The following is an 8,784-nucleotide window of genomic DNA, read 5'->3' on the forward strand; positions in this document are numbered from 1 at the left end:
TATTTTGCACATACTCGAAGTACTAGTAAGGTACACGTGCATTGCACGCATCAAATTTTGCAACCAAATTATGAATAAACTAGTCGGCAACCCGTGCATTCTCACGGGCTAGCCAATAAATTGTATATATTAATAGAAATTCACTTAGTTTTATTAACACATAATGCGAACTACCTATCAACCCATTAGTCGTACTATTTTAAGAAAAATGATGTTTATAATACATCCTCGAACTATCAAATATTCCCTCCGTTACTAAATATATGTATTTTTAAATATTCTAATATGGACTACATATGGAGCAAAATGAGTGAGGAGGCAGCAACATGTGTCCCATGCCTTCGCAGCCGAAGTTTCTTCTAGTTGGACTCGCAACTGTTGGCTCAGGCCATGGAAATTAGCAAGGTCGACTCTTCGCCGTAAGCGGCTGTCATTGAGGATATGAAGTGCCTGCTTAAAATGTGGTTCTCGAAACATGTAGTAAGAGTATGTCGTCCATAGTGCAAACTCGGTAGCACATGAATTAGCCAATATTGGTCGTCCGTACCCTAAGAACCATTATATGAAGTGGGAGTCTGATGTGTTTCAGGAGATTTGCCTGAGCACTTGTTAAGTTAAAAGCTATGCTTTTCTTTAAAAAAAGAATCTACACTCTAAAGTATGTTTACATACATCCATATGTAGTCTGTATTGAAATCCATAAAAAGCCTTATATTTAGAAACGGAGGGAGTATATCGTTTTTCTTGTTACTACACATAGTTTATTTAATACACAAAAATATTGTACTCAATATGATTTTATAAAAATTCTGATTATTTTAGTACAACAAAGTGCTTTTTTATAGGCCCCAAGTGCTCTCTCATCCTATTGGCACTCTTAAATTGCTATCCTTTGACTCATAATTTGTGATCATATCTAGCCACCAACGGTCACTTTGGTGCCTCACCAAAAAGATTCCCCTTATACATATATATAGTTCGTGTGTAATTGAGTTCAATAATGCATTCAAATGTATCTAAGAAATAAGTAGTCCACTCCTTGAGGCCCAGGAAGATGCTAGTAATCACTGATAATACCGTGCTTCCTAGATTTCCTGCCACTCAGCATAAGCATCCACGAAGAAATGTTAGATTTAGTTGTGTGTAAATGATAGAATAATGCCAACTCGCTATACTGTATTGACCTTTTGCACTCTAAATTGTTCATAAAAATCATGTCAAGTATTATATCTATCACAAAGATCCAATAATTAAATTTATATGTAGTTAGTTTTAGCTACTCGATGTCATGTAACTATTTGGCGAAGTTTGTGGAATATTAATAACAAAAGGAAAACTTCAGTAATATTATATGTCTATAGGAAAAATATCACGATATGACCAAGGCTACGAATTTGCAAAGCGTGACCTAGATTGCTGAACAGGCGGGGGCAGCTGGTCAAGAGGCCCAGCAGTAGTGGCGTTGTTCACTGTGAACCTACACTATTAAATAACTGAGAAGATAATTTACTCTTAATTATGTGACGATTTTTGAATATTTTTCCTAGCTATTATGAAAGTTTAATATGATAGTTGCATGGCAAAAAACAATAAAAAAGATGTCCTCTCATCTGTTCAGCCACAAATGAAATTCCATTGCTTCATTTTAAAAAACATAACAGACCTAAATTCAACAGTGGCTACCACATGGCCACTATCTAAAAGCAAGTATGTTGCATCTTGTAAAAATTGATCGCTATGCACAATTAGTAAAAAAAAGTTATTCTATATGATCTTAGGCAACACACAACCACATGTACCCTGAATCTTCCGTGAACTCTTCATTACTATTGTGCACCCCGAGAAATATAACCGTAGCATGTGTTCTTTATAGTGGCTATAATTTGGCGAGGACATCATGGAATGCGGCTGTATTGCCCGTGGTAGTGGCCCAATGAATTGCTTTAAACTACCATTGATATGACTCCCATAAAGCAATATCTGTCATGGGATATATCGATATGAGATACCAAATAGATGCTTGATTGCAGCATGGTTAGAACATGGAAGCTAGGTTGCAAAGAAAAGATATTATAATAATTTTGGAGCGATGAAATTGAGACCAAAGAGTGACTGTGCAATTTGGAGGGGAGTGAAAAACAAAACATATGTTTGACATCATAAGAAGCTACCCCTCTTAACTCCTTTAAATGCCTCCAGAAAATTATCAAGCTGTATTAGTGTGCCTAACTTGCATGTATTTTGTTTACAATTATGCTAACTTCCAAAGTATGACTCTTAACTCTTACCATAATTACTATAATCAGAATTTGTAGCAGAAGCCAGAACTCCTATTAATAGACTATATGGTAGTAGTAGTAGATACGGAACCTAGCTACCCAGTAGGAACACTGTATTTAGTAACAGTAGTAAAGAGGGAAGGAGCAGGACGGGAGTAGTGCAGAGAGAAAGAGCGGAAGCACGGCGGCTAGGAAAATTCAGTCTGCAAAGAATGCCACACGAACATGTAATAACCGATCTGACTTCCCAAGTAGGTTAATCGATTCCAGCTCGATGTGCTAGTACCTACATAAGTGCAGGTAAGACATATTGCTTTCATCCAACTGTTAACAAATGCACAATAGAGATATTTCTACGGCGTCGACTTATGAACTTTGACAATGTATGATGGCTTTATTCAATATCGACATGATCCTACACGGAAATCGTCCGGCAAGAGGCACACAGAGAAGGCATCCTTGATCGACCTGAACATGCACCTACACAACATCCTTATCAAAGATGCACATAATCAATCTTTGCGGCCGGAAACGCTATGCACAGGAAGATGATGTGTTTACCTGATCCTACACGGAAATCATCCGGCAAGATGCACACATAGAAGGCATCCTTGATCGACCTGAACATGCACCTACACAACATCCTTATCAAAGATGCATGTAATCAATCTTTGCGGCTGAAAACACAATGCACAGGAAGACGATGTGTTTACCTCTAACAAACTGATCCCATTAGAGGGTGCTAGATGATCGAATTGGGGATTCCAACCTGGATATTGTACCGACTATTGAATCGAGGTCTTGAAGACGCACCGATGATGTTGTGTGCGAACTAAGGCCTTGGCGGAGATATTACTTCTGTAAGCCTGTTCCAATATGGATGGAGAGTAAGCGATGTTCACAGGTTCCTTCTCCGCCATATTGCTGGAGTGATGGATCAGTCGGAGGAATATTTGTTGCCAGATCATACTCATCTCCAATAGATCAATTGAAGATTGGGATCTTTTCCTTTTGGACATATATTGATCAAAAATAGGACCTGCCCCTAGGCAGAGGAGGAAGAGTTCTCTTTTTCTGCAGGGAGAAGACGGTGAATTATGCGGGAGGGGGAGATGGAAAGGAAGAGGAGGTCAAAACCGGCATCTAGGAAGATAAAATCGGAGGCGGAGCGCAGGGGATCGACATGGGTTTCCTGTTTTTTCGTAACAAAACGATCTCAGTCCTAGGATTAATGTGGAGCGTTGAAAAGGTCTTTGATGCATCTACGTTAGCTCAGATTGGTTTCTTTTCCCATCATAGCAGTCACGGGATAGAGATGCGTATGTTAGAGTTTTTCTTTCCACCCGAGAGATTGAGAGATATAGGTCGTGAGGGAGATATACGTGATATTTTTTGTTTTTTGGAGAGATGCATGTGGTATTAAGAGTTGGATGAGTATTTTTTTTCTTGTTTTGAAAGATAGATGCGGGATTAAGAATTGGATCGTGAATGTTTTTGTTTTCTAGGGACGTGGCATCTCCTGTTAACTGTACGGTGCCTAAAAGTCAGGCTGGAATTTTTCTAAACATCGACTAATGTTTTTCCTATTTTTCTAGTTAACGTAATTTCTAGGATTGATCTACACCGTAATAACTCGACCCCACCAGATTAACGGCTCCTAATTTCTGATTAACATGATAATTTCTTGGGAGTCTGTAATTAGTATAAGTATAGATATAGATATAGATAGATATAGATATAGAAGTATAGATATAGATAGATATAGATATAGAAGTATAGATATAGATATCACACTATAGCATGTAAGCTCTGAGTCATATATGCCTGATGTAGCCCTTCGTTTAATTCTTATAGTTAATCTCATTCAAAATCAATTAGTTTTTATAAAAAAAGCTAAGAACGCGGGAATAGGAAAAACATGGGATTATAGTGGAATGTCGTCTTGAATCCTACAGGATTGTACGAGTGTTTGATTGTGCATAGAAAAAATGCAGAATTCTTTCAAAGAGGTTTGAGTGGATGGGATGTTTCCTATGAAATCTAGTGCAAATGAATCATATGGAAAAATTCCTATGGTTTACAATCCTACGAATCAAACAACCAAGATAGGAAAAATTCCTAATGATTAGAATCCTCCAAAATTCCTTTGAGAATCCTTTGAATCAAAGAAGCCCTTAATCTATTTTATGATTCATGGAATTGTGTGTTGTAAAGCATAAAGTAAAAACAAATAATGGCAATTCAACTAGAAAAAAGTTTGGGCAGTTATGATATGGAAGATTCTAGAACAAAAAAGAACCACTGTTATTTTGAGGTTTGTGCATTATGCTTAAGTTCAACCATGGAGTCTGCTAGATTGTACATGTGGCAAAATCCGGTGGGGGGCTAGAAGATGGTGCGATGGGCCGAGTAGAGGGAGACGATGAAGGAATGCACAAGTGCGAGATCGATATTTAGAGAGAGGGGCGAACACATGCGCTGATGCGCGCAGTGGCTGAGCCATGAAAAATAAATGAGCTAGGGGGGCAAGCATTGCTAATCCTTTACGAGCAGGTTCAATTCATGAACTTAAACCATTTTTAGCAGCAATTGTCTAATGATCACATTCATATTAGCCTTGATATATAGTGATGTTAGGGGGGAGGGGCAGGGCCCTTACTGCCCCCTGTCTTCGCCATTGTGCACGCGTTTGAGAGATAAAGCGGAAGGCATGGATGATGAGAGGGGGACGTTGGATACATAATTAATGTGGGTGTATTAGCTATATATGTTAATCCTATATAGAGAGATATAGATTGATCGATGTGGACGTGGGAAAGAGGGTGAGACCTCACTGGATATATCGATTGATCGGTTTGTGTGGAAAACTATGAAAGACCTAGCTATATACACACATACATAGAGGAACATCGATCGTTGCGCATGCACGCGTGAGAGATAAAGAATGCCCGATATGATGGAGAGGGGGATGTGTGTTGGTGTGTGCCTTCATGGGAGACCGACCTGAAGAAAAAGATTGCATGCGTGCGATGGATAATGCCGACTGGTAGTGTGTGTGCATGCATGCACGAGAGAAAGTTAGTGGTACAATTATAAAGAGAAGACTACTGTGTGGGTGTAAAAGAATAGCTGAATAGGTGAGGTCACAATCAATGTAAAGTTGAATTCAAATATTTGAATAAGAGATCCTGATGTTTGAAACCCATGCATGCATGAATATAACGGAGATCTGCGCGGTGTGGTTTGGAAACGAGCATGTTGTAATGTATACACATTGAACAAGGTCAGACTGATTTGAATTTGAGATACCGATGGCAGACATCATTTGGCCACGTCGCATCCGTGCATGGACACACTATTCTAATTGGAGATGATGGGCGGCTTTTGCATCACATATCTATATCTATACCCCTATATATATTATATTTTATATTTTTTATATTGTGTGCGGGTAACTTTAACTTTGAAAGATGGTCGTTGGATGAGGCGAATCCGATGGTCCAAAGATGGCAAATTTGAGCACTACTGGCCGTTGGATATCATCTAGATTCCACCAGATTTCGCCACATGTATAATCTAGAAGACTCCATGGTTGAACTTAAGCATAATGCACAAACATCAAAACACAAGCACTTCTTATTTGTTCTAGAATCTTCCGTATCAGAATTGCCCAAATGTTTTTCTACATGATTTGCCATTATTTGTTTTTACTTTATGTCTTACGACGCACAATTCCATGAATCTTAAAATAGATTAGCTTTCTTATAAAAACTAGATGATTTTGAATGAAATGAACTATAAGAATTAAACGAACATCTACATCATGCATATATGACTCAAAGCTTGCATGCTATAATGTGGTATTTATTCATAATTTGGTTGCCAAATCTCATGCGTGCAATGCACGTGTACCTTACTCTAGTCTAAATGGTGTTTGTGTGTGTTGTGCGTGTTGAGGTGCAAATTGTCTTTTTTGGGGGTACACGTTAAGCTTGTTCTTCCGAAATTTCAAGCCGCGCCTTGTTATGCCGAAAATTCAAGCTAGCGTCTCTGTCTATCGTGCTGCGAAACTCCCGCCTCTTCAACCCGCGCCTTGTTAGCCCGAAATATTTAAGATATATCTTTGTCTCGTTGTGCTCCGACAACTCCCTCCATCTCAACCCGCGCCTTGCTATTCCAAATTACAACGCGCGCGAAAACTCCCACCTCTTGTGAAATCCCAACACGCGAAATACCCGTGGTACCCCTGAACCGAAAGAACTGCCTCAAATCGGTGGGGGTACTTTCGTAACTTACCCCACATTTCGGATAACCGCGTCTCTAAGCCATGGTTCCCCACTGCCATCCCATCCGCCCACCCATTCGTACATCGAGGCTGCGAAAACCCGCAATGAAACCCCACACCCTGCTCCGTCCGCCACCCAGTCGGAGCCTCTTCCCTGACGACATCGTCCACAGTAACACCTCGACGTCCCTCATCCACCGTACCGGATGAGGATCCGTCGTCGATCTCATCATCCTGCCGGTTCAGCCACCCCGTCCTCCACCTCCAAGGAGCTGCCCCGACGTTCTCCTCGTCTTTCGCACCACCTCCATTCCCACACCACCGTCTTCACCTGCACCACCGGAAGAGCATCATCATCACTGTTTCCTCGGATGAAGTTGCGGCCTAATCGGCGCCACCGAAGAGGTTGTACACTAATCGCCGCATTCTCTTCTTGATTCGATCTCACGGTGCTGCCGGCACTCGGTCCCGAGCCGACACGATGCGGCTCCATCCACGGCGGCGTCGCCGGCCACTTCCTCCACGGCGTCGCTCCCTCGGCGGCGACGTCCACATCAGTAGGACCTGCTGCTGCTTTAGCTCTCGCTCGCGCTGCTGCTCTGCTCTTGCTCTCGGTCCCCTACCTAGTCTGCTCTTGCTATTGCTCTTGCTCGCGCTACTGCTCTTGCTCTTGCTCTTGCTTGCGATGCTGCTCCGATTTAGCTACACTTCACTCCGATGCCACCGGGGTGAAGGAAGAACCAGCCGCTGCGGGGAGGGAGGCTCACCGGAGAGGTACCCCACTATCTATCTTAGGGTTCAGGATGGGGGCGGTGGTCGCCGGCGGTGGCTGGGCATTGGCGGGGCGGTGGCGTGGGGATCGCTGGAGAAAAAGCTCGGCATGGGGGGGCCTAGAGGGATGGCCGGGGCGGCGGCGGACCGGCAGTGGGGAGTGTTTTCGGGGTGAGCGGGGCGGCGCACCGCCGGCCGCGGGCGGCGAGGGGCTGCTATTTGGCCGGCTCAACGGGTGGAGGTTGAAGATGAACCGCAGGCCCTTGATTTTGTATCCAACGGCTGCAATCGACTAACCAGATATGAAAAAGTCAGTCGACCGACGTGTAGCCTCACCTTGCTAGTGCATTCAGTTTCGATAGCTAAATTCAGTTTCGACAGCAAAATTCAGTTTCGACAGTTAAGTTCAGTTTCGACAGTTATGTTTAGTTTCGACAGTTAAATTCAGTTTCGACAGTTAAGTTCAGATATGAGCGGCTGATGTATTTTACATCTAGCACTTTGTGGTTATGTATTTTACGTCATGTATTGGAGATGCTATTAGAATTCCACTCAGGTTAACGTTGTTCGTTGTCTCTCTTGTCCTGCTTCAGCCTCGGCGTCGTACAACTCACCGGAGCTGCTCCAACGACGAAACCCTCCATCACAGCGGAGCAGTACCTCGGGCTCCATCTCCAGACGCCTAAGATCTTCTTCCCCTCCTCCGACAGCCAAGTCAGCCGGAGCATCCTCACCGGCCAACCCAATCACGCTGAGATCGACATGGCTTCGCCAAAGAGGTTGTACACTTGTTGCATCTCTTTTTTACTCTACATGTTATATATATTGTCCACTGAGCACTCGTAGTAACGGGAAATACGATTATTTTATCCTACTATATGACAAGCAGTGAGGTACCAGGCAACTTAGCTATCCGTGATGGACTCTCTTGAACGCCATCATTATTTATCTCTGCGCGTTTGAGCTGTGCATTTGTCGATGGGCCTGGGAGTTGAGCTAGTATGGCAGTGGCCTGGGTCCAAAGTAATAGAAGTAGCACAAAAACATTTTTTTAGTGTAGGATTTTCCTTGCTCAAGCCTGCCTACTAGAATCGCCAGTGCTTGAAAGGAAAAGTGAATGAAAAACATCGGAATTGGAAAGTTTCCTATGGTACTACTTTTCATGAATTTGGTGCAAAGGAATGGAGCAAAGGAAAACTGTAGGATTTGTTCCTTTAGTGTCTCCTTGAAAGAAAAACCGTAGGAATTCTAATTTCCACTTCTCCTCCTTTTCATATTCCTATTCATCAAGCACAAGACTAAGAGATAGTAGCATAATAGCATTATAACCGTACATTTTCTTGTGGTTTGACTTAATCTCACCATGCTTTTTTGCATCCTGTGATCTTCCAATTGTTGTGAATCAAACACCCAGATTGGCAGAAATCCTGTGTTTTTAAATTCTCTGTT

The 8,784-nt window shown here is 42.2% G+C and overlaps 1 long non-coding RNA gene across 1 annotated transcript; it reads right to left on the bottom strand.

The window, feature by feature from the left end:
- Window positions 1–2,519: 2,519 nt before the first annotated feature.
- On the bottom strand, window positions 2,520–3,385 carry LOC123130273 (uncharacterized). Its single transcript, XR_006463786.1, has 3 exons — window positions 2,993–3,385; window positions 2,841–2,911; window positions 2,520–2,759 (listed from the first exon to the last, which is right to left on the bottom strand). It is a non-coding gene; the product is annotated as an uncharacterized lncRNA (long non-coding RNA).
- Window positions 3,386–8,784: the final 5,399 nt, after the last annotated feature.

The sequence above is a fragment of the Triticum aestivum genome, chromosome 6A, assembly GCF_018294505.1.
Source record: "Triticum aestivum cultivar Chinese Spring chromosome 6A, IWGSC CS RefSeq v2.1, whole genome shotgun sequence".
Taxonomy (NCBI): Eukaryota; Viridiplantae; Streptophyta; class Magnoliopsida; order Poales; family Poaceae; genus Triticum; species Triticum aestivum.